This window comes from Nomascus leucogenys, unplaced genomic scaffold (genome assembly GCF_006542625.1).
Source record: "Nomascus leucogenys isolate Asia unplaced genomic scaffold, Asia_NLE_v1 Super-Scaffold_349, whole genome shotgun sequence".
NCBI classification, from domain to species: Eukaryota; Metazoa; Chordata; class Mammalia; order Primates; family Hylobatidae; genus Nomascus; species Nomascus leucogenys.
The window spans coordinates 583,515-609,913 of record NW_022095771.1 but is presented as its reverse complement, the minus strand read 5'-3'; the positions used below and the strand labels follow the sequence as shown (position 1 = coordinate 609,913).

The 26,399-nt window shown below is 46.1% G+C and overlaps 1 pseudogene; it reads right to left on the bottom strand.

Annotated features, from left to right (window-relative positions):
- Window positions 1-12,504: 12,504 nt before the first annotated feature.
- Window positions 12,505-14,234, bottom strand: LOC100607668 (annotated as a pseudogene).
- Window positions 14,235-26,399: the final 12,165 nt, after the last annotated feature.

Here is a 26,399-nt window from a genome sequence, read left to right as displayed (position 1 = left end):
GGGGCAGAGGGGACAGATGTCTCCGTGCCGGCTCCCTGCAGCGTCCTCGCGGTTGGGTGTCGCTTCTGCCGCTGCAGGTGCCACATCAAACGCTGCGCCCAGGTGGCTCCAGCTGCAATCTTCAGGAAGCGGGGGCAGCAAAACCGAGCACTAGGCCCACGGTGCCACTCACACCTGGCGACCACTTTCCACCCAGGCGCCCATTCTGCGTCCTCGAAGCCTCAACCCGCTGAACCTGGGCCTTTGCCTTGTGCGGGCTGAGTCGCTGAGTCTTTCTTCACCTGCCGCTCTCCAGGAGCTCCGAGGAGGTGCTGGCCACAGCGGCCACAGCCAGGCGGAGTGCAATGGCCTGCGCGCAGGCCGAGGCGCCCAAGGTGGGGAGGGTACCTTAGCGTCTTCAACTAGTGCCCTCGACTACCGGCAGGCATGCTCCCCCCAGGCCCATCTATGGCACCCTCAGAAGGAGGGTTATGAGAAGCAGGCTGCTCATCATAACTTCAGTTCTGGGCCCCCTGGATGTGGGATAGAGGGGGACAGGCAGAGCTGGGATGTGACTGTGATGGGGATGGGTCTGTCAAGGGCTGGCTGGGAGCTCCAGCCTCCTCTCTTCTTAGTAGGGGGCCTGAGGCCCATCCGCAGCCTCTTTGACTCCTTTTATTCTGCAGAACACCCAGACTCCAGCCTTCTCATGGGAATCATAAGATGCATGAGCCCCAGGGTTCTTTCAGCCTCTTCCCAACCATGGTCTTTGTATTTCCCTCATATATCTGGAGGACAGGAGGCCCTTATTATGAACTCAAATTCCACCCACCTTATAGTTGGTCCTGGGATTTGTCATCTTGGTCAGAATCTAAGAGGGTGCCTCCCTACCTAGAAGAGGCCATTGGGCATCTCATCTCACATTCCGTGGACATGATGTCCATCTACTTTGAAGGAGTGTCTAACTCATTGAATAGAATTGAGGCCCAGAGATCTGTATGTTGTAGTCATTGAATTATGCCAAGGTTCTAGAAAAGTAACTACGCAAAGTTAAGCGCTTAATATTTCTGTGTTAAATGAATGAATCCCAACCAGAACCTTCTTAGATATCTGAGTGTGCATGGGACCCCCTTCTCCAGCACCCAGGGACCCCTAATCTGGCTTTATAAAGAATGACAATTAGCTAGAAAAAAAATCCCTCACACTTTCTTTAAAATGGAAAACAGATTATTAATTTGTCTTAATGAATAAAACAGATTTGCTTTGTATGTGCTGTTTTGAATACATTGTGAAAAACGTGGCAAAGCCTTTAACTACTGTTCACAGTTTACCTAACATCAGATAATTCATGCTAGAGGATCACTATATATGTAATGGATGTAGAAAGAGTTTTATCTTAAATATAAACCTTAGAAATAACTAGAATTCATAAAGAATTCTTCCATAGGGAAACTTTTCAAATGCAATAAATGTGAGGGAGTATTCAAAAATCAAGTCTAAATAAACATCAGAGAATTCCCACGAGAAAGTACAAAGGCACTATAATTTTCAGACTTTACATTAGACAAGAATATTTAATATAGAGAATAATCTAAAGTCAAAACAATTAGATAATTTACTTGTTTCTATTTTTGAAAAAAGCAAGGACTATGATATTTGGACAGTTATAATTATATTTCAATGGATACTTGCTTTGTATTGTCATTATTTGAGTTTAAGAAACAACTATTATTGATGTAATTCAGCTCTCAAATCGGTTGATGCTATGCCTACATTCCTAGCGTTTATATGAAAACATTATAAACAATGTGACCTATTGTTGCTGCATCAGAGCTGGGAGAGGCCATTCTATATGAATTTCTCCATGGAACCTTAATGGCAAACGTAAAATTAAAAAATAAAAATTAAAAAAAAAAACTGCTGGGCACAGTAGCTCACACCCATAATCCCAGCACTTTGGGAGGCCAAGCAGGGTGGATCATCTGAGGTCAGGAGTTTGAGAGCAGCCTGGCCATTATGGTGAAGCCCCATCTCTACTAAAAATACAAAAAAAAAAAGCCAGGTGTGGTGATGGGTGCCTGTAGTCCCAGCCACTAGGGAGGCTGAGGCAGGAAAATTGCTTGAACCCGGGAGACAGAGGTTGCAGTGAGCAGAGATTGCACCATTGCACTCCAGCCTGGGCAACAAGAATGAAACTCCATCTCAAAAAAAAAAAATTTAAAGAGAGATGCTGTTTGTGGTTTACTTACTCTGCATGAGGTAGGTGTTCTGGGAATTATTCATCTCTATTAAAGCAAGAGTGAAAAATTCTGAATTTTTGAAATAAATAATTTTACCAATCATCTCTCCTTAAGGGATAAAAAAGCTGGCCAATCTATTAAAATATCAGTGTATTATAGTAAAAGGTTAAAGTCTTAAATATTATTCAGTGTGATAAATTTTTTTTTAAATTACAGATACAGATAACGCCTCCGTGAAAGGTTTTAAACGTATTTTAAATCAATGTTTCCTAAATCATTAACCTTAGTCTTTAAAAACAGATAAAGGAAGTATAAAGATAATTTCATCAGAGAAAAAATAATGCTTATTCAATGTTTGTGACTGTATTTTGACCAAGAAGAATACAGTGGATTTTGGAATGCCTTACTTAGACTACGTGTGAACTTAGTTTTAATTAATAAACTAAATGGTTTTCAATGTTTTAACACTGATGTGCAATAAATTAAATGTTATCCTGCCACCAAGGTTAAACTATTTTACTTTAATCAAGATTAGGGGCAACAGACGGTAACAATATACTATTGGATAATACAGTCAAATGACATATTTAGTAATCATTTGTTCAGAGAACTCAAATAATTTGGAGACTATTGTCAAAAGTTCTATTTCATATTTTTTTAAGTTTTTGGTAACTACAGGAAGATTATGTCAGTTATGGTAAAGATCGTAAAAATACAAAAATTAGCTGGGTGTGGTGGCATGTGCCTGTAATCCCAGCTGCTCGGGAGGCTGAGGCAGGAGAATCACTTGAACCCAGGAGGCAGAGGTTGCAGGGAGCCGAGATCGCATCACTGCACTCCAGCCTGGGTGACAGAGTGAGATTCTGTTTCAAAAAAAAAAAAAATTTACTGAATATTTTTCTTTGCACATTTCCTGTACATGGGCTAACTGAACACACAAAGATTTTTGTGCTTTGGTTTACAATGAATGCAATATACAAATATAATAAGCTAAAAATAAACTACAAGTGTAAGAGAAATATGGAGGAGGAAATTGTGTGTGTGTGTGTGTGTGTGTGTGTGTGTGTTTACGCTTCTTTAAATTGAAAAGGAAATTGTGGACCAAAAAGAGTGTTGGAAGAGTTGACAATTTGCTAGCAAATTAGGAAGCTCACAAATGCTTAAAGCAAAATGAATTTCTCTATTGTACACTGAGCTTATTTTTCCCAAATCTCAAGTCTCCTGGGTTCAGAATCTTCCTTATATGTATATTTTTTGTTTAGTGGCCTATTATTCACATGAGAACAAATACACAATTTTTTGTTCCAAAGTTTATGAAATATTTTTATATTATCTGCTCAGTGATTTTAAAAATGTTTTCATAAAACTGAATGTTGCTCAGAAGTTTATTTGAAGATCTAATTCTACAGTGAGTGAGCGTATTACATTTTATTTCACTATTGCATTCCATTTTCTCCCTTACAATTGGAGAAAAAACTATTTAAGTCAAAATTTTCTTTAGTTAATTTTTCCTTCTATTTATGTTAAGTGACAGTATACAATTTTTAAAATGTTACCAGGCTGATTTTTTTTCCAGTGGAAATTTAGGAGGTTTTACAAGTTATGGAGTTGTTTTAATGTTTATATAAAGTAAACAAATATAGAGGACAGTGCTGGGTGTATAGCAGATACTCGACATTTAAGAGAAAACTGTTTCTTTTTTTTTTCTTTTTGTTTTTTGAGATGGACTCTGATTCTGTCCCCCGGGCTGGAGTGCAATGGTGCAATCTCGGCTCACTGCAACCTCCGCCTCCTGGGTTCAAGGGATTCTCCTGCCTCAGTCTCCCAAGCAGCTGGGACTATAGGTGCCCACCACCATGCTGGGCTAATTTTTTGTATTTTTAGTAGATATGGGGTTTCACCGTGTTAGCCAGGATGGGCTCGATCTCCTGACCTCGTGATCTGCCCATTTCGGCTTCCCAATGTGCTGGGATTACAGGCATGAGCCACTGCGCCTGGCAGAGAAAACTGTTTCTATTAGAGTAGTATTACATCTTTCAGGTAAGAGACTGAAACATTTAGAGTGAAGAAATAGCATTGATTGTTCATGTGGAGAGAGGACACCTGCTCTTCAACTGAACTGACTGAATTTAGAAAAGAAAATTCTGCTTGTTTTATTTTATAATTATCTCCAGTTCCTCACTCCTTCTTTATTTTTATCCCCAGTTACATATGCACCAAAGCCATTTCCTTGTCTGTCTTATGGTTACAGCTTTGTCACTGCTCTCCTTATCCCATGGAATCTCACACAAGACGTTTTCAGTTCTGAGGAATAGTTTGGAATTTTTGCAATGCAATGATAAATGGTTTTTTACTGAAGAGTTTGAGGCCACTTACAGGTTTTAAATAGCACATTCTGATCACTTAATTGAGGTAACAGAAAAGTAATGCAATAGTCCAGAGGATCAGATCACTTTCATATTTGAATAACCAATACCAAAGTCCACTTAAAACCATTCAGACACCTGTGTCTCTGCATCTTCTGTGGGCCAATATCCTTGCTGGAGAAGACACAAAATACGCACCCAGATACTGGTTCTCCAAGTGATTTCCCTGAGCAAGCAGCATTGGAAACACCTGAGAACTTGTAAAAAAAAAAAAAAGAATATTCTTGAGCCATAGACAAGAACTACGGAGTGAGTAACATGAAGGAGAGGCCCAGTAATCTGTGATATTTCAAATGCTACAAGTGATCCAGATGCACCTCAGGGTCCCAGCTAGACTACAACCACCTTTTTTTTTTTTTTTATTTATGTTTTCAGAATTTATTGGGAAAGTATGCAAGCTCTCTCAAATGCCCTCCTTTTGCTAAATTCCACAGCAACATGCTTTTTTATTATATACAAGATCACATACAAAGGAACCTGGCATACTGGATGAATGTTGTTTTCTCTATGTTCATTCTTCTTTTTTTTTTTTTTTTTTTATTATACTTTAGGGTTTTAGGGTACATGTGCACAATGTGCAGGTTTGTTACATATGTATCCATGTGCCATGTTGATTTCCTGCACCCATTAACTCGTCATTTAGCATTAGGTGTATCTCCTAATGCTGTCCCTCCCCCCTCCCCCCACCCCACAACAGTCCCCGGAGTGTGATGTTCCCCTTCCTGTGTCCATGAGTTCTCATTGTTCAATTCCCACCTATGAGAGAGAACATGTGGTGTTTGGTTTTTTGTCCTTGCGATAGTTTACTGAGAATGATGGTTTCCAGTTTCATCCATGTCCCTACGAAGGACACGAACTCATCATTTTTTATGGCTGCATAGTATTCCATGGTGTATATGTGCCACATTTTCTTAATCCAGTCTATCGTTGTTGGACATTTGGGTTGGTTCCAACTCTTTGCTATTGTGAATAGTGCCGCAATAAACATACGTGTGCATGTGTCTTTATAGCAGCATGATTTATAGTCCTTTGGGTAAGAAAAAAAATGTCTCTTCTGACTCGCGTTCCCAGATATAGTGCTCTGTTCTCCAGATGACACAGTGTGCATTTTAACACTTATTTCTCCCACCTATTTCATCAATTTTGTTTATGGAGGGCAGAAGGATTCCATCTATTCAAGCAACACCAGGATTAAGATATGCACTGTTCTTTGCAATACAGATTATTTAGACATAGATTTCTAGCTGTTCACGAAGCCCTCTAAAGACCACGTAGCAGTCATGTGACCTGGCTCCAACAAACTCAACTACAATCTCAATTAAAATCCCATCAGCCCAGGGACCCAATAGGAGAAAGTATTTATGTTTCAAAACTATCCTATGATGAGTGGCAGATGTGTTTACTCCTTCGTATTCAGGGACACAAACATAAGGCTGCACAGATCTTAAAGAATCTGAAAAACATGACCATCACCCAAAGAAACTAATAAAGCTCTAGTAAAAATCTGCAAAGAAATGGAAGTCTCAGAATTGACTGACAAAGAATTGAAAATAATCATCAAGAAATTTCAATAAGATGCAAAAGAACACCGATAGATTACTAAAAATGTTATGAAACAACACAGAAACAAAATAAGAATTATAATAAAGAAATAGGCTTATCATGGTGGCTTATACTTGTGATAATTGCAATTTGGGAGGCTAAGGCTGGAGGATTGCTTGGGACCAAGAATTTAAGATTAACCTGGCCAACATAGCAAGACCCCAACTATATTAAAAACTATTTTAATAGATAAATAGAAACCATAAAAAACAACCAAACAGAAATCCTGGAACTGAAATAAACAATGGCAGAACTGGAAATATGTAATAGAAATGTTTAACAGGAGACTCAATCCCAACGAAGAAAAATTCAGCAAACTCCAAAACAGGCTATTTAAAAGTAACCAATATATAACCAAGTGAACAAATATACACATTTCAGAAATTTCAGAAAAAGGGAGAAAGAGGAAAAGAGCTTTAAATATGTAATGTCTTAAACCTTTCCAAATCTAGGAAATAATATGAACATTCAGTTTTATGAAGCTCAAAATACCTTCAGCAAGAAGAACCTAATAAAGATTGCCCTTGGACACATTATGATTGTCAAAATACAAAGATAAAGCACAAACCTTGAAAACAGCAAGAGATAGATTCTTCACATAGAAGGAAACCTTTATAATGGTATCAGTGGATTTTTCAGCAGAAACCTTGCAAGCAAACTAGGAGACCATATATTCAAAATGCTGAAATAATTAAAAAAAACTGACAGTTAAGAAGAGTATATCCAAGGCTCTTTAGTAATAATATAGATCAAGACATTCTAACATTCCAAGACAAAAAAGAGGGTGAGGGTATTTATCACACCTCAACCTGTTCTGCAATAAATGCTGAAAGGAAGTCTTCACATTGATATGATCGAATGCTAATAATATGAAAAATATTGAAGTATAAATGTCACTGAAAATGGTAAATACCTAGTGAAATTTAGAATACTCTAATACTGTAGTGGTTTTGCATAAGTCACTTTGACCTTTAGTGTAAGATCTATAAAAATATTAAAAATAAAATAGCCACAATAATTTGTTAATGGACACACAACATAAAAAGTTGTAAAGTGTGACATACATAATATAAAATGTGTGAAAGGGAGAAAATTTGTAAAGTTTTTCTATGCATAGAAGTTAAATAGTCATCATCTTAAACAAGGTTGTTAAGACACAAGATGTTTTACATGAGTCTCACGATAACCACCAGGAAAAAAAAAACTGTAGTAGATACACAGAAGAAAAGGAGAAAGTAATTAAAGCATATAAAAACAACAAAAATGAAACAAAAATTTAAACTTGGGTGGTGGCTCATGCCTATAATCCCAGTACTTTGGGAGGCCAAGGTGGGAGAATCATGTGGCAGCACAACTAAGGGTGTCTGCCATACTGTTGGGTGTCTGCCATAGAATCCCTGTACATCAGGTGCCTAATAAGTGCTGAGGCAGGTGAGGCTCCTGGGCAGATGGGTGGGTGACCTATAGACCTTCTTGCACCTCAGTGAGCACCTCCACCAACAAATGGGCCAAGCCTCCACTTTCCTTTCTATTGGTCCCATCTCATTTGACGTGCCCAGTCACTCTGTGCAGTTGGCACTGTTTGTGTCCCATATCCACTGTCTGCACGTGGACACGGAAGGCTGGGGGGTGAAGAAACTCATCCAGGTCACACAGTTGGTGAAATATGGAGCTAGGATAAGACCCATATCACTGGACTCTAGTCAGGGAATGGCTGGAGTGAGACAGCAGGTGCCAGAGGCATGGCTTGACCCTGCCCTGCCCTGAAGAGCAGAGCTGCTCCCCCCTTCCATCAGAGTCAGCTGCTCTGCCGGCAGCTGGGGATTGCAATGCCTCAGAAGAGTGTGCAGCTGGAACCAAAATGCCTAGGCAAGGGCAGTGTGGCTATGCCATGGGCCTGTTACTGGGGAGCAAAGGCCCCCCCTCAATGGGTGCAGTGGAGGCTGGCAGCTGTGAAACATTGTGACCCACTTGCCACCTACCTTCCTCAAAAACAGGGTGGATTCTTTGGGAGGCCGAGGTGGGCGGATCACTTGAGGTCCGGAGTTTGAGTCCAGCCTGACCAACATGGAGAAACCCCATCTCTACTAAAAATACAAAATTAGCTGGGCATGGTGGCACATGCCTGTAATCCCAACTACTCTGGAGGCTCAGGTAGGAGAATGGCTTGAACCCGGGAGGCAGAGGTTGCTGTGAGCCGAGATCTCGCCATTGCACTGCAGCCTGGGCAACAAGAGGGAGACTCCATCTCAAAAAAAAAAAAAAAAAAAAAAAACAGGGTGGATTCCACTGTTGGGGTGCATGAAAGTGCCTGGTCTCCACACTTCCTCCTTGGCCTCGTGGCAGCAATAGCAGTGGCAGTAGTGACTGTGGCAGGAGCCCCAGGGTGGACCATCGGCCTTTGGGGCCAGGCTCTCAGAAGAATGCTGGACCACAGCTGAAATGCTCAGGCAGGGGCAGGTCAGCTGCACTGTGGACTCCACACTGGGGAAGGCAGGCCTTGTCTAGCAGGACCCAGTCATCTCACAGATCTCTAAGGCTCTGTTTATTTTTCTTCAATCATTTGTCTGAAACATTGTCTTCAGATTAGTTAATTTCTAGGGCTCTGTCTTTAAGTTTTTCTGTTTCTAATCAGCTGATCCTCTCAACAGTACTTTTTTTCATTATCATATTTCTATTTGGTTCTTTTATAATTTCCATTTCTCTGCTGAGATCCCCCATTTGCCCAGTCATTATGAGAATATTTTTCTTTACCTCCATGACCATATTTATAATAGCTGCTTTCCAATTCTTGTCATCTTATTACAACACCTTGGACGTCTTGGAGCTAGCTTCTAATGCCTGTTTTAGTTTTAATCTTGTATATGAATTACATTATCCTGCTTTTTTCACACATCTCATGAATTTTAAAATTATATGCTAGAAACTATAAATGACAGATAGACACTCTAGATTCTGTTATGTTTTTTGAGGAGTATTGTTATTTTTCTAGAAGAAACTTAATTTGACTGAACTTAACTACAATCCCTAACTCCCCTACAGTGGATGAAGCTGAACTTCTCATTCACTTCTTACCCATACATGTATTATACCATATGTATTACACATAAATATATTTCTATATGATTACATATCATATTTTATCAAAAATGTATTACTTTTCCTGTGAGAGTCTTGTTAAACAAGATACTTCACTCTTACCTGAAGCCAGAAATTCAATTTTGTTTGCTTTTTGATTTTTTTAATGAATGGAATTAGATACTATGCATGCTTTTTAATTTGGTTTCTTTGATGCAGCATTATGATATTCATTCATCCCATTGTATGTATGTATAGTTTTTTTTTTTCCAGCAAGGAAACGTTTGGTAATCTGACATGAAACTGTAAAGACGGTTTGAAGTTAGTTATTCTTTAACATCCCTTTTGTTGACAAGGACTGAGAGGAGGCAATCCAGCCGAGCAAAAGTTACCTAAGAAAATGAGCTCACTCATTCTAAACTTCAGAACCCAGCTGCGGCTACTCTGCTGTTTTCAGGAATTAGGTACATTTATTTTCTCCCAGTGGCTCTCCTTTCTAACAGTCGCAGGGTCAGGGCCATCCTGCTTCTACAGGTAACATGACAATTATGGGCCTGAGGGAGATAAACTGACAGCATCCCTTCCTTATAACCACGGCTCAGGGACCACAATTCACACACAGACTCACTCCAAGACTCAGCCAGGTGAGCGTCTGTTTCCCAGCTTCATTACCAGTGAGGATCAAGACTCAGGTGGGACGATGTCTGTAATTATCTGAAGATTTGTTCTTACATCTCACTGAATTATAACTAGTCAGTACGTGTTTCTAGATGAAACATTAATATTATGAATATATAAATATATATATTTGTGGAAGAAAATTTGACATTATGTAATTATATTTGAATTTGAATTTTGTTTGACTATTTTCCATTTTAATAAAGTAGTACAAATTATTTTATGCATTTATGCAAATCTTTACATTTTAAGACACTACAAATCTGCACTGATTCAGAGTGATGTAATTATACTACTTCGGGTTTATTTAAGTTTGGAGATACTGTAGTGTATTTCTAATACTTAAGGATGATTTGAACGATCATGTGATAAAACAAGATTTTTTTTCATATTTCCAGAAATCTTTTTTATTTCTTTAGATATATAAAACACTGTTACTTTATATTCTCTCTGATAATTCCAGTATCTGTGTCTACAGAGTCTACCTGTTGTTTCTGCTGGGTCTCATAGTGTATTGTTTTCTTGTGGTGTTTATGAATTTTAAAACTGGAGATCACATTTTCTTTTCTTTTCTCCTTCCTTCCTTCCTTCCTTCCTTCCTTCCTTCCTTTCTTCCTTCCTTCCCTCTTTCTTTCTTCTTTTCTTCCTTTTGATATGGGGTCTCTCACTGCATTTGCCAGGCTGGCCTCGAACTCCTGGCCTCAGGTGCTGGGATTCCAGGCGTGAGCCACCGCAGCCGACAGATATTCATTTTCCCTGGAACTTGATCAACACAAAATCCTGAGGCCTGGTGTGGTTGTTTCCTCTGGGGCACATTCTCAACCAGGGACACTTCTGCCTCTAGGGACACATTTTGACATCCTGAGACAGTTCTAGGTATCATGACTGTGTGCATGCACGTGTATGTACCTGCGCATGCTACTGGCACCTCGTGGATAGAGGCCAGGGATGCTGTCACATCTTGCAAGGAGACTGACCTGCCCAGCGTCACTAGGGCGGGCTCCAGGCAGGGTCTGCATGTCCCTCTGCCAGCCACTTAGACTGTGCCAGCCGGGGCCACTTTAAATTCTCCCCTCGTGGTCTCTAGGGCCACACACTAGCCTGATTGCAAGCTGTAAACTTGGATGACCCATATTTTTTTCACCTTGCATGGAACACCAAGGCTGAGAGGCAGTTTTCCGGAGGTGCCAGCCTGTCTCACATTTCCGCTTTAGCTGCGGGGTCCAGCTCTACGTGGGCGGTCTCCTGATGAAGTCACCCTGGGACAGACATTGTTCTGTCTTCTGCTTCCAGTCCTGTAAAGATGCCCGGATCCCCCAGGGCATGGTAGGCACCCTCAAAGGCAGATGTGGGGAGGCCCTGGTGGGCAGACCTCAGCCTCCTGATGTGGTGGGGGGGCTTCTCCCCGGCTGCCGCTGGCCCATCCACTGCACTGCAGTCCACCTGGTGCTGGCGCTGTGGGACACAGGCCTTCAGGACCCGCTCCCTTTCCCACCCAGGAGGTCCAGGCCTGGGGTGCTTATGGCCCCTCAGGGTCGGAAGGCAGCTGCACGCTGGGCTGGCTTGGGCCTGTCCTGGGACACCTCTGCAGCCCGGGTGCAGCAGGGGATGTGGCTCTGTGGGGTCGCTGCGGGCAGGTTATCGTGGAGCTGGGTTCCAGAAGGGAGTTGCCGCGCTGGCTGCCAGGACCCCTCCTCTGAGACAGGGTTGCCTTGTGGGATAGTGCACCAAAGTGCCCTGGGCACGAGGGGATCCTGCTTCCCACACACACTGACCCCCCATCAGGGGCCCTGCGCCCCACACACACTGACCCTGCACCGGGGGCCCTGCGTCCCACACACACTGACCCCGCATCAGGGACCCTGCGCACCCCCCGACACACACACTGACCCTGCATCGGAGGCCCCGGACTGCAGAACCCATCCGTGATGTTGCCGTGCCCCTGGCTCTGGTGGCACTGGGGCCCTCCAGGCTGGGCTGAGCATGAGGCCCCCACCAGTGCGTACCCCAGCACCAGCGGGAGTGGGCCTGGGCACACGGGCAAGGAGTGACACCCAAGGGGACCTGCCCCAGCCTCCTCCTGTACCCTGGGGGTTCTCCTTTTCCTTGGCTAAGGGAAGTGGTTCCTCCTCGATGAAACCTGGATCAGGCTGGGCGTGAGAGGAAAGGGGGGTGAGCAGGACCCCAGGCCTTGAGAATCCTGAGTGAGGGGGTGACAGACTTTCCCTATGACGTGCCTGGAAAGTGGGGGCCCAGGCACCTGGGGACAGGGCCCTCCTGGGGAGCCAGGCTCACAGGTTGTTCTGTGGGATGCAACGTGGGGCAGCGTCCTGGCCAGGATGAGGAAGACCATCACCCCGGGGTCTGCGGGAGGCACAAGCAGGCCAAGCTCTCGTCCACCCGGCTCCCCGATCCGCTGCAGCCAGAGTCTCTCAGCCTTGGCCGGGACCTGAAGTCCGACCGCCATCCCTGGGCTTCCCTGCCAGGCGAGCAAACCCCGCTTAGAGGCCTTCCCCATCCCCTCCATCTGCTCCCGTCCGAGCGACAGCCACCTTGTCCTGGTGCCCTGGTTGAGGTGGGGGTAAGCTGCCCTTGGACCCCCCAGGTCTGGGGCGCAGCCTCAGCGCCGCATCCGTGCCGTCCAGCGCCCTCTGCTGGCCGTTGTCGGAAGTGCAGCCTGGCGTGAGCAGTGCCTTTCCCGGGAGATGGAACCCAGGGCAGCACCGCTGGAAACCGGGCGACCAAAGATCTGGTAACTGGTGGAGGGGTCCTTCACTGTCCACTGACAGCGGCAGTAGTAGCTGCGGACTATGCGGACTCAAGAGAGCCTCAGCCCATGTCAGCACCGGAAGCCAAAACCGAGTCAAGGGCTGGGTGTGGGGGCCAGCCGGGGACAGGCCCGGGAAGCCTGGATGACTAGGGGTGCAGGAAGGCGCCCATTCCGGGACCGCCTGGGCCTGACGGGGATCTCCAGCCAGAGAGGTTGGGTGCGACAGAGTGCCCGCTCCGAAGGGCTGAGTGCCAGGCTGGCCCTGTGGGCCCGCTCAGCTCACACCGGCAAGATGAAGGTGGGGTCCAGAGGCCCCCCTGTCCTGCTGGCTCAGGGAGCGGGCCTCAAACAGTTGCTTAATGAGCGCTGACTTCTGCTCCAGCTGCGTGATGCGCTCACTCTTCTTGGTCACCTCCTGGATAAGGAGTCAGTTCTGCTCCTTCAGCATGAGGATGGTCTGCTGCTGACAGCCCGGGGACGAGGTTGACCTCAGGGCAGAGCAGGGGGCCCGGAGGAGGACGTGGGCAGGGCCCAGCTGGCACAGGCCGCAGCCAGCAGCTCCCCCAGGCACCCGGCCACCTCCTGTACCTTGGACAGTAGCCGCCCCAGTGGGCAGGGGCTCCCCGTGGCCCCAAAGTCGGCGCTGGCTCTGCTCTGGCCCAGGCGGCACTGGAGCTCCTGCACTCCTTGCAGCTGCTGCTGGTACCAATCGCGGCCCCGCGCCATCATCTCCAAACCCTGCAGCAGGACCTCCTTCTCCTGCTCCAGCTCCTTCATCTGCTTCAGCAGGCCGCAGTCAACGCCGCTGGTGATGGTGTGCCTCTGACGTTCTCCTCGGGCACTGGGGGCCCGCGGGGCATCCCCTGAGTCTGCCTCCAAGGCCCTGCAGGCCGCTGCACCTGCGTCCGCGCTGGGGCTGTGTTCCAGCGCCGCGCTCTGGGACCGCTCTGGTTCCACCGGGCAGAGCGCCGCCTCGGCGGGGGCGCACAGCTGCTCTGGGCTGCGGGCCGCGCGGCTGGGACCAGCCAGAGAAGCGCGCTCGCCCAGGGGCAGGTGCTTCCTCTCCAGAACCATCCGCGGCTCGTCGGCCGGCGCGAACAGCAGGCGCTGCGGCGGCTGGTTCCTGGGCCGGGCCGGGGCGTGCGTGGGGTCCCGGGGGCCGCCGTCGGCGCTCAGCAGTGCGGTGCGCAGGCCGGCCACGAAGCGCTGGAAGGTCAGGTAGCCGCTGGCAGGGGCCACCTCGCGCAGGCCCTCCAGGACCCCGAGGGGCAGCTCCCGCGCGTCGGCGCCCTGCCAGCGGGACTGGATCTCTCGCAGGTGCTCGCAGCCGCGCCGCGGATCGTACAGGATGTGGAATAGCGTGCGCAGGCTCTGCAGGAAGGCGCGCAGCAGCCCCTCTGTGCTGCGCGCGGGCGCGGCAGGAGGCATGAGGCTCCGCTGGGCCGTCGGGGCCCGGGCCATGGGCACGCGGGATCGATCCACGCCTCCGCCTGCGTGCGTCCCCGCGCGGCCCCGTGGCGGGGCCGGCCAGACGCGCTCCCAAGGTTTTTTATATACTTCACATTAAGAAGATTTTGGTAGATGACCATAATAAAACTATGTTTAATCCTATTATACTAATTGCTAATAGGGAGTTTTTTTTTACTACCACAAACTATCTGAAAAGAACACCTTCTGCTATGTATCTGCTATATAATTTTTATAGGATACATTAAACTTTGCATGCATGAATGTGATGTTCAGCATCATGTCAGACTGTTGTGATATCACAGCCACTCAATGCATTATTATTTTTTTTCCAAAATATATCAGGTGATTGCTTTTTCCATTAGCACAAAATCTACTTCAGTTCTGTTCTACAAACACCCATGATTCATTTTTATATACATGTCACAGTTCTGGGTGATGAAAACTAAATGAAGGAATGCAAAAAGTGAAAACTAAATGCTTAATAAAAAAGTGTGTCCTTGATACTATAGGAGCACAGATAATGTGCCTCCTCTACAGGTGTGACTGTGCATGTGTGAGTGTTCGATCAACTTAATAATTTTGTTTATCATATAATGATCAGGCTGTAGGTTTAAGAATTTATAAGTGACAATCAACATTAATCAAAATAAATGGATGGATTTAAAATGATAATGACGGTGATAATTTTAAATCTGAAGTAAGTAACATTGATGATGGAAGTTTTATTGGTTGATTTTTTCAGGTACATAAAATATTTCCTCTTTGCCATTAAAATGAATGCAGTTTCCTCTTATGTTATCATTCAAAAGTGCCTTCTTTGCCCAAGCTGTTACTGGAGTCTCGGCCAACATCTTCCTCCTTTTCTCTGGTACCATGACGCTCCTGCTGGATCCTAAGCCCACTGGCCTGACCACCAGTCACTTGGCCCTCGTCCACATCATGATGCTGCTCACCATTGTGTTCTTGGTGTCTCCAGACCTTTTTGAGTCCCTTCATTTTCAAGATGACTTCAAGTGTAAGATGCTTTTCTAGCTGAGCACGGTGATGAGGGACCTCTCTGTCTGCACCACCTGCCTCCTGAGCATGCTCCAGGCCATCACCATCAGCCCCAGCACCTCCTAGTTGGTGAGGTTTAAACATAAATTCACAAATCATATTTCATATGTTCTTGTCTTCTTATGGTCCCTCAGTTGTCCTGCAGTAGTTACATAATCTTCGACACTGTGGTTTCTTCTAATATGACTCAGACCAGTTTTTAGAGGCTCAATAAAACTGCCTCATTTCTCCAAGGAAGTCCATCATCTGGAGCCTTATTTTTTTTTTTTTTGAGACGAAGTCTCGCTCTGTCGCCCAGGCTGGAGTGCAGTGGCGCAATCTCGGCTCACTGCAAGCTCCGCCTCCCAGGTTCACGCCATTCTCCTGCCTCAGCCTCTCCGAGTAGCTGGGACTACAGGCGCCCGCCACCACGCCCGGCTAATTTTTTTTGTATTTTTAGTAGAGACGGGGTTTCACCGTGGTCTCGATCTCCTGACCTCATGATCTGCCCGCCTCGGCCTCCCAAAGTGCTGGGATTACAAGCGTGAGCCACCGCGCCCGGCCTGGAGCCTTATTTTTCTGAGATGTCTCCTTTGTGGGAATTAGACGCTGCTCTCAAGTGCATACATGGTGACTTTCTTGTGCAGGCATCAGAGGTGATCCCAGCACCTTCACAGCACCAGACTCTCTCCAAGAGTCTCTCCAGAAAAAAGGGCCGCCGAGACCATCTTGCTGTTGGTGAGTTTCTTCGTGGTCATGTACTGGTTGGATTTGAGCCTCTCATCCTACTTGATTCTGATATAAACATATGATTCAGTCATCTTGGCTGTCCAGAGGCTTGTGACCAGGGCCTATGCCACTGTGAGCCCTTTGGTGCTAATAAGTTCTGAAAAAAGGATAATTGATATTCTGCAAATGATGAGACAGAAGTATTGTATATTTTTTCTATGAAAATAATTATCCGAAAAGGAGATGCTAACATCAGTTAAATTATTCAAGTATCAGAGGATTTGATAATTTATTTCATTACATTATATAGAGTTCATTTAACACTGTTATTTTATATAAATCATTTGGAAACTGATGCTGCCAAAGACTTGATGGATCCTTTAGTTCATTGTCCACCATGATTTCATAGCCCAATATGTTTGCAGTTTCTTGCATTTCATTTTGATGCCTTGAACTCCATTTAAAAATTTTTTTTTCTTTTTGAAGTGTATTCTTAATAAGCTCATATTGGTAATAAGATTTCCCACTTTTTTACTTTTGGAAATCATTTAGTGCATCCTTACTTATTCAAAATATGTTAGTGAAGTATCTAATTATTGGTTGAACCGTAACTTCTCTCAGCACTCTTACTTATTTCTCTGTTTTCTGACTGAGCACAGGCTGTGGAGACTTTGCTCTCACCTTCATTGGTTCTCTCTTCTTTTCTCTCTCATGGCTTTAAAATTTTTTCTTTTCTTTGCTGTTATGCAGTTTGACTTTTATTTCTGTCGAGTATTTTTTGTTGGTGGTCACTATTAATCACAATACACTTCTGCATTCAAGGGTTCCCATCTGATATTGAGTTTCAGAAATTTATAAATATTTGTTATTAATGTAATTTGTTATTTGTATGTAAGCTAGTGAAACCAATGTATTTGATTTCATTTCATTTTATTCTTTGTACATGTATAATCATGTTTGTATTGTGATCATTTTGTTTTTCTGCAGTTCTTTTATTTATTCATCTCAGTATCCTAGTTCACTAATCCTGTTGTTATTAACTTGGTTTAATAATTAAACCATACATTGTATATTAAATTTATTTAAGTTTCAGTTGTTCAATTTCTGTTTGAGTCTTCGCAAAACATGCCTGTTTAGTGTGTGTGTGTGTGTGTGAAAGAATCTCTCTGTCACCCAGGCTTGAGTTCAGTGGTGGTCATAGCTCACTGCAACCTCAAATTCCTGGTCTCAAAAGACCCTCTCACCTCCACCTCCCCAGTAGCTGACAGTACAAGCACACACCACTGTGCCTGGCTTTTTTTTTATATCTATTTGTTGTAGAGACAATTTTTGCTTTGTTGCCCAAGCTGATCTCAAACTCCTGGTCTCAAGTGAGCCTCCTGCGTCGGCCCCCACAAAGTTCTGGGAGTACAGGCATGAGCCACTGCCCCCAGTGCCCGCTTTAGAACTTTATGTGTTTTCAAAATTATTTTGATATTCTCCTTCCCCATTTGTGTTACTTAATTATTTTAAATATGTTTCCAATCTGTGAAATTTATGGGTTATATAATTTCTTCTTTCCCTTTTTTGGGTAGCTTATTTTGTGTGCTTCATAATTTACAATTTGGTTCTTATATTTTAGAGATCTCGCATTTGGGATGGCCCCGGTTAGTAATTTTCTCTGTATATTCCAAAGGGCAGAGTGGACGATTTTCACAGGCTTGAGGTCTGTGTACTCAGCCCTGCAATCAGAGCTGTGCCTGAAGGCAGCTCTAACTTCTTGCTTTCATGACTCCTGTGAATTTGCCTCTTGATTCAGTTCTGGTCCTGGGAAGTTCCCATATTTTTCTATCTGTTCTGCTGGGCAGTTTTAAAATTCTTGTAAACTTTAAAGATTTTTAATTTACTACATTAAATGACCTTTGAGAATGTTATTCCGTGCTAAAACATCAAATGTCCGCATGCATATATGAGTAAAAAATTTTACATAAATATTTTGTGTAGAACGGTGTCCTATGAGAAATTTTTCTCATTTGAAACATCTCAATGCCCATGTATTATACACTAACATTATCTGTGAAGTATAAATATTTTCTTAATACTTGGAAGAATTTTTATGTTTTGGACAAATATCTGAAATGATCATGCTCCACTTTAATGCATAACTCCTGCACGTGGGCAGAATTGCTGTTTTTCTATAAAATTAAGAATGTTAATTAGTGGAATTAAATATATAAATTCAGGTCTTTTGGTTTCAGTCGCAAAGCTTCCTCCTTAGCGTTTCTCTGGTGCTGTAAAAGTAATCTCTGTCTGAATGTTCTATTTAATCTAGATGTCATTTAAAACAATCTTAGGGATAAAAGAATACCCACTGGGTACAGTGTACACTGCTTGGGTGATGGGTGCACCAACATCTCAGAAATCACCACTAAAAACTTCTCCCTGTAACCAAACACCACCTGTTCCCCAAAAACCTATTAAAATAAAAATTCACATAAAATTAAAAAATACTAAAACGATCTAAAAGGAAATTTGCATGTGGCTTCACATTACTTGTTGGTTACACTTTAATTTTTATTGTCATTTTAAAGTGTTCAAGAAACATTGCTTATAGGATTTCGGCCTTTGTGAAGTTAAATACACTAATTTAGGTTTAAAACCTTGCAATATCAAATGATTTTCTTGGTATTGGAAAATTATGGGCCGGTTGCGGTGGCTCACGTCTGTAATCCCAGCACTTTAAGAGGCCCAGGAGGGTGGATCACGAGGTCAGGAGATCGTGACCATCCTGGCTAACACGATGAAACCCCGTCTCTACTAAAAATACAAAAAACTAGCCAGGGATGGTGGTGGTCGCCTGCAGTCCCAGGTACTCGGGAGGCTAATGCAGGAGAATGGCGTGAACCCGGGAGGCAGAGCTTGCAGTGAGCTGAGATTGAGATTGCGCCACTGTACTCCAGCCTGGGGGACAGAGACAGACTCGATCTCAAAAAAAAAAAAAAAAAGAAAGAAAGAAAGAAAAGAAAATTTTGTCCATCCTCTCTTTAGTGCTCAAAAATGCTGATCACTTTTTCACTTAACTTTCTAACAAAGTTTCAAACTTTCTACTAGTTACTTAACACTCTATTTTTTCTATAGCAGACAGTTGGTTCCCGTAATCATTTTAATATTAGTATCATTGTAAATGTTTTTTAAATTTAATCTCTGTGTACACATAAACTCTTTGGTATTAAATTTATGTGTAAGTGGCTCGAAATTGCTCCTAACACATCATTAATTATATCTAAGCATTAACCACTCTGATTAATCAGATTTTCATCTCTTTCTACTGTTTTGCATTTACTGTGTCATTCTGTGTTTATTAAAATTTATAATTCCTTTTCTTTAAGCATATTTCCAACATATGAACTTTATGTGATGTACAAATATTAATATTTAGGAGGTAGTTTCAGTTTGTCATTTAGGCAAAATCAAGTCTAATGACAGTTTTTCAATTAACTTTATTCTTTGTTACCTATTTATAGCATTTAAATTTAATGAGCCCATAATCATATATATACATATACATATCAATGATGACTGTGGTCAAACAATTTAACATATACATGAACTCATGTAGTTTCCTTTTGGTGTCAAAGCACCTAAAGTTTACCCTGTTCAAAAATCACTAGTATATAATATAAAAATAGTAACTATATCTTTTAAATTGTACTTTAGTCCTCCAGATGCATTTATTTTATATAACTGAAACGTTGACTTGTGTCTCTTCTCCCCCAAGTCATCATTCTATCATGTCTCTATGTATTTAACCTTTTTAAAGATTTCATATGTAACAGAAATTATGCAGTATTTTTCTCTCTCCCTAAGCTATTTCACTTAGCCTAATATCCTCCAGGTTCATTTATGTTATCACAAATGGCAGTATCTTCAACTTTTTAAAAGCTGAAAAAATATTATATTATCATATATTATACACACACACACACACATACACGCACAAACACCTCCCCCACATTTTTTTTCTCCACTCGTCCATCAATGCACAGTAACTTCATCCCATGGCTTGGCTGTTGGGAACAATGCTGTGGTGGGGCACAGAGAAGAGGAGAGTGAAGATATCTCTATAAGATGCTGATTTCATTTCCTGTTGATATATAATTCATAGGAGGGATTGCTGAGCCATATGGTAGTTCTATTTTTAGATTCTCAGGAACTTTCATACTGTTTTCTATAATGGCTGTACTAACTTACATTCTAAGCAGCAGTGTACAAAGGTTCCCTTCTCTCCACAACATCACCAACACTGGTTATCTCTTGTCCTTTTTATAACAGCCATCCTAAGAGATAGGAGGTGATATCCCATTGGTATTTAATCAGAAACTGTAAAAATCCTAGAAGAAAACACAGGGCAAATGCTCCTTGACATTGGTTCAGATAATAATTTATTAAATACGACATTAAAAACACAAGCAACAAAAACCAAAAATACAAGTAGGAGTATATTTAACCCTAAAGCTTCTGCACAGGAGAAATCAATCAATGAAATTAAAAAGCAGCTTATGACCTCAGAGAAAATATTTGCTAACAATATATCTCATAAGGGGTTAAAATCAAAATACATAAGAAGCCACACAACTGAATAGAAGAGAGAAAACTCACCAAAATCTAATAACCTGATTTAAAAACAAGCAAAGAACCTGAATAGATATTTATCTTTTAAAAAAAGATATAAAAATGGCTAACAAGTGCTCAGCATCAGTGATCATCAGGAAAATGCAAACCAAAGTCCCCATTTACTTTAGCTTCTATACTTTATTTCACACAATAAATATGAATTTGTACAGCAGGTACAGTAATCTCCATCCTACAACAGAGGACCCTGAGACTGGTGACTCGTGGATGCATCTGCATGGAGCTGGCCTGGGGTGGGGTGGATGGTGCTGAAGAGGACAGTGGATGATGTAGAACCAGGGGCAACGACTCACCTGGGACCTTCAGCAGAGGAGCCTCGGTGGGTTCCCAAAGCTCAGCAGCACCCTCTGGGGACCTGCTACCTGCTGGCTTGGTCAGCACCACAGACAGAAGACAGGTGGGTGAGGCTGAGTCAGAACAGTGGGAGGAGGACAGCCAGGTGCCCCAAGCCAGGGCTGCTGGCTGACAGCCCTGAGAACCCCCTGAGGCTAGGGATGGGGTAAAGGGCCAAGCTGGCCACCTGTGGGGCCCTCAGTCACCCTCATTGCCTCTGGTGCCACCCCAGCCGTGCACAGCAGCACAGTTAGTAAGTGGACAAGCCAGGCATGTGGATGGATCTGGGGAGTCTTGCTCAGGCACTCTGACAGGACAAGAGTAAAAGAAGGGCCACTGTGACTGGAGAGAGGATTGCAGCCTCTGGGTCAGACACAATGGAGAAATGAGGAAAAGGGAAAGGGTGGTGACCGATATGCAGGAGAGGCAGGTGGACGCGGGATGGTCAGAGTCCATTAGACAGGATGGGCTCCAGGTGCATCCTTGCTCTACTGGGTACTTCTCAGCATTCTTGGAACTGAATGACTAATTGGAACCGATTGACTAATCCCTGGCGATAGAGTCACATTTTAGGAGACTGCTGTCAGGGCCCAGCCACACACCCCTGGGCAGAACTGCCCCATCTCAGGACTGGACTTTCTCAGCTCCCATAGGGGATGCTGCCTGCAGCCCAGGAGGGGCAGCCCCATTGTGCAGCCTGAGCCCCCGTGGATCCTGAGCAGCCTGTGCCTGGCCCTGTGCTCCCTCTGCTCCATTGCCCCGGCCCCTCCTGAGTGTCAGCCAGCATGGAGGCCCTGTCTGTCCTTTCTTCCCTATGCAGGCTCCTGGGCTGAGACCTGGGTCCGATGAGGATGGGGCTGGTCCTTCCCTGAGGCCTGATCAGGAAAGGGGATGGCCCCCAGCCTGGTCCAGGTCCTCAGCTCTCCTCATGGCCTTACAGTGACACAGAGCTGCCCCTGTCTGTGCCTTGGAGGTGGAGGTAAGAGCCCGACCCTGCTGCATGGAAGCTGCTCCATAGATGGGCAACTTGGCAGGGGTTTGGTGAGGCAGAGGCCATGGCCTGTGGGCATGGGTGCTGGTGAGTGGGAGTGACACATTGTCACTGGGAGAGGCCACAGTTCCTGCTGAATCTCACACTAAACTCCAGCCCTGCAGGTGTTTTACCACAGCCACCACCGAGAATCACAGTAGTGTCTCAGGAGTCACTGCCCACTGCCCACCAGAGCCCTACCTAGAGGCCAAGATCCAACCAAAGCCCAGGGTGTCTGTGTCCTGGGAACAGTGTGTCCTGTGGTCATGAGGCCAGGCCACCAGTGCCCACTCATCAGGGACTGGGTTCTGTCCTATCTGGTCCTTCCAGTTCAGTCACATCGGGGCCCCTAAGCACATGACCCAGCATCCAAGAATAACTCCAGGAAGCCTGGCAGCTCAGCTCAATCACTTCTTATCTACAGCAAAAACATCAGGGCATCAGATGGACAGATAAATGGCTATGAATGCTTGACAACTGGAATAAATCTAGGAACAGCAAGAAGGCACAGAGGTGGATGAGTGTCCCCCGTGACCACTCTTCAGGGTTGAGGACAGGTGCCCATTGTTGCTGCCTGGTGCTGCCTGCCTCTCAGAGAAGGGTACACTTTCCTCACCAAAAGGACAACAGGCCTGGTCCCCAGCCCTCCTGCCCATCCCTGCAAGGATCACCTTGCTGGGAGGAATCTGATGCCAGGGCCTGGGCCACTTCTAAGCCAGGAACAGGAACACCTTCTGGTCACCCCAAAGGAAGGAGTAAATCCTGATCAGAGTTCACAACCTGAGCTCTTGCTCACTCTTTATTCATGGGAAGGGAAGCCCAGTCCTAGGCAGACTGAACCTCTCCTGAGGAACCGTGGAGCCAAAGGCTGGAAACTTCCAGAATCCTTAGGTTCGGATCCCCCTTGGGGTCACCCTGAGGCCTGTCTGACCAGAGCATTCTTCTGCCCATAGATGTCTCATTGGATCTACAAAGGAAACCTCACAGATGTCTGGGGCCCAGCATGGTCACCCCTACTGAATGTCGAGAAGGCAAAGGCCAAGAACCCAGGGAAACACCAGGTCTGGTCCTTCCAGTCCCAGCCAGAGCAGGATGCAAAGGCCGGACCATGTCAGAAGCCCAGTTACCCAGTGGAGGGAAAGTCAACCCTAAGGGGGCGGAAGGGGTCAGTCACAAATCCTGGGCAGACAGTGGTATGGGCAACACAGGTGAGCTGCACGCTGCTGACTTTCCCTGGCTTTGGAAATGAAGTTTCTACAGAAAAAGCCTCCTTTCCTTCCAGAACCGCTATTTCATGACAGCAATTTTGACAATGAGTCTTGTGTCTGTTCTGAGGCTTGGCCCTGCTCTACAGAAAATGAAGCAGGCCAAGATGTCCTCAGCGAACGTGCACCAGAATGACCTAGATGTGAGCCACACCTTCATAAGCCACGCCATGTTGAGAGCACTGCAGCATCAAGTAAGACATGTGGGGCATGGAGGATCCCAGCGGAGGTGGGCAATCCGGAGGGATGGGGCATCTGAGGGACAATGGGGAGGTCTTAGGACAGGGGTAGGGTCTCAGAGAAGAGGGTGACAGCCCAGCCTACTGCCTGGAGTTCTGGCCTTGGGAAGGGTCTGCAGAGGGGCCTGGAATAGTGAGGTTTTCAGGGCAGTCCAGGGGGCTCTGAACACCTCTGCTCCTTCTGTGAAGATAAGCAAATGTTGTGTTCCCAGATTGCCACCTTAAAATGGCTCCTACAGTGCTTGATTGATGGGACAAGTATGCACAGGAAACCCCAGGCCAGGGACCCTGCTGCCCTACAGGGCTTGGCTTCCCCAGCTGAGGGGTTTGGCTCCTCCAGAAGGACCCAGCTCCCTTCCTCTGCACAGGAGGTAGAGGCAGTCCCTGCAGGGCACACAAACCATGCCCTGCCTGAGAGGGGGCATCACACGGCTGGGGCTGGGACTCAGGGCCAGCATCCTGGGCAGACTGGGCCAGGACTCATCTTGGGAGAGTACTTGGGGAGCCCCTTCTTTCAGGGGCCACATTTGATGGAGATGAGACCACCCCTATAAGAAGCTGCAAGACCTTATCTGATCCAGCCTCCTGTGGGAGGTCTCACCCCATACATAGGGGACCCTCAGCACCACAGACTGAGGCCCCAATAGGCCCTGCTCAGGCCACCAGCCCTCTACCTTGAAGGACCAGGTCCTCCCATGCCTGCTGTCCCCACAAACTCCTACCTCAAGCTCATCACAAGCTCATCCTGAAGCTCTGGTACATCTGCCTTCTGCAGGGCAAGCACATGCTCACAGCCAGGGCACATGTGGCATTGAAAGTGCACAGAACCCTGTCCCCATGTGCCCGAGGGCGCTGGGGGAGCAACAAGTACATCAAACCTGGCCCGAGGCCAGTGCCCACACTGCCCACAGAACCCTCTGCTTTAGCCCAGAGGGAGGGCCAAACCAATCCAGCCCTAGTGGGCTGGACAGGGCACCATGAGTCCTCCTGGAAACTGAATCCACCCCTGACACAACTCAGATGAAAGGCAGGAGGGTGGCGAGCACTTCCCTGCCTGGGCCTTCCCGTATCCATTGCCTCCTGTGCAGAGCTGGACCCCAGGGTGTCCAGAAAGGACCCAGCACTGCCCAGTGCGAGGTGCCCAGGGCAGAAACAGGGTGAAGGCACAGACCGCTCCCAGGAGACCCCTCCTGGCCTGACGCCCAGCCCCAAACCTAGACCCTCTCCTGAGGCTCTCCTATTTGTTCTGTGGGAGCTCTCCCGAGACTGGAGTGTCTCATACCTGGGCTCTGGACGATGATGTGGTTCTCAGGCACTTTTAGGCCTCCATGGCTGAGCTCAGAAGGATGCACTGTGACCTGCCCCCAAGGTGGTCTCCAGCACCAGGTCCCTTCCTGAGTCACCATCTAAGACAGCAAATAGTGGGGAGTTCCCAGGACCCTCCATCCCTGCTCCCGAGGCCTTCCTCCTCCTCCTCCTCCTCTTCCTCTTCCTTTTCCTTCTCTAAGAAGCTTCTAAAAACAGGCCAGCTGGGCCCCAGGTCAGGTGTTGGACTCACCTCAGTAATAGGGCAGGGGATGAGAGCAAGACCCCTCCAAGCCCCCCACCACACCCTTCCACTCCTGCCCTAGAAGAACCCTGGAGGGCCCTGGAGGGTTCAGTCCCATCTGTGCCAGCCCACACCTATAGCTGCGGGCACCAACGGGGCCAGAGAGCAACAGGGGTCCCCACTCACAAGTTCCCACACCCCAGGCGGCACACACCCCTCACTGTGGGATCAGCAGTTACTCTCACTCACAAGTTCCCACACCCAGGTGGCACACACCCCTCACTGTGGGATCAGCAGTTACCCTCACTCACAAGTGCCCATGCCCAGGCGGCACACACCCCTCACTGTGGGATCAGCAGCCTGTAGGTGTTTCCTCAGTGTCAGACCAGGTGGGTTACTAGAGACCCCAAGACTCCAAAAACTCAAACCGTACAAGGGTCAAATGGGCTTGGGGGAGAAGTGGACCAAGTTTGCTTTCCATTCAGCAAAACATACAAGGATCCCTAGGAAGGCCGTGGTCCTGGAGCGAGTGTCTCTGGCACCCAGGCCTCTGCCAGCATCCCTCAGCATGGAGACCCTTCCCAAGGGGGATGGGCTGGCTCTCCCTGGCCCACCAGCCCAGCTCCAGAAGCCCAGAAGCTGACCTGAGGCCAAGGCCCAGCAGCATGAGAATTCCGTAGAGCCCAGGACAGCAGGTCACTCTCTGGGGGCCCAGCAGCCCAAGATGTGGCAAGTCTGTTCCTATCTCAGGATAGATCATGGGATTTTTGGTGAGTTCTGTGTTGAAATTCTCTCCCAAACTCCCCATGGACCTGGACATCCGGGATTCATGGTGTCCACAGTGCAGCTTTGAGCAGGGATACCGAACCCCTGTTCTTTCATCTTCCCTGGACACCCCCAGGACCATAGGACAGGCCTTGGCCCTGAACCCCATCAGGGCCCCCACAACCAGGCCTTGCCCAGCCCAATGAAAACCCAACAGTAGGGCCATAGACACTCCCCTTGCATGGTGGCACCTGGACCTGACCTTTCTCAGGGGCCACTGAGCAGCACAGCCTTCAGCTCCTGAGCTGGGTGAAATCAGTGTCAATGGGGAAGCTGGACTCAGAGGCTGCTGGAGGGGAGAAGGATTGTGGCATCTGCAGAGCCCTAGCCAGCCAGCAGCCTGTCACAGGTCCCCATGCCTGCCCACTTGTGTGACAGAGCCTCCCTCACAGGGCAAACATCCCAGACCTACAGATGCCCAGCCCAGCCCAAGCCCTGGGAGAAAAGGGACCCAGGAGAACCACAGGTGCCCCAGAAATA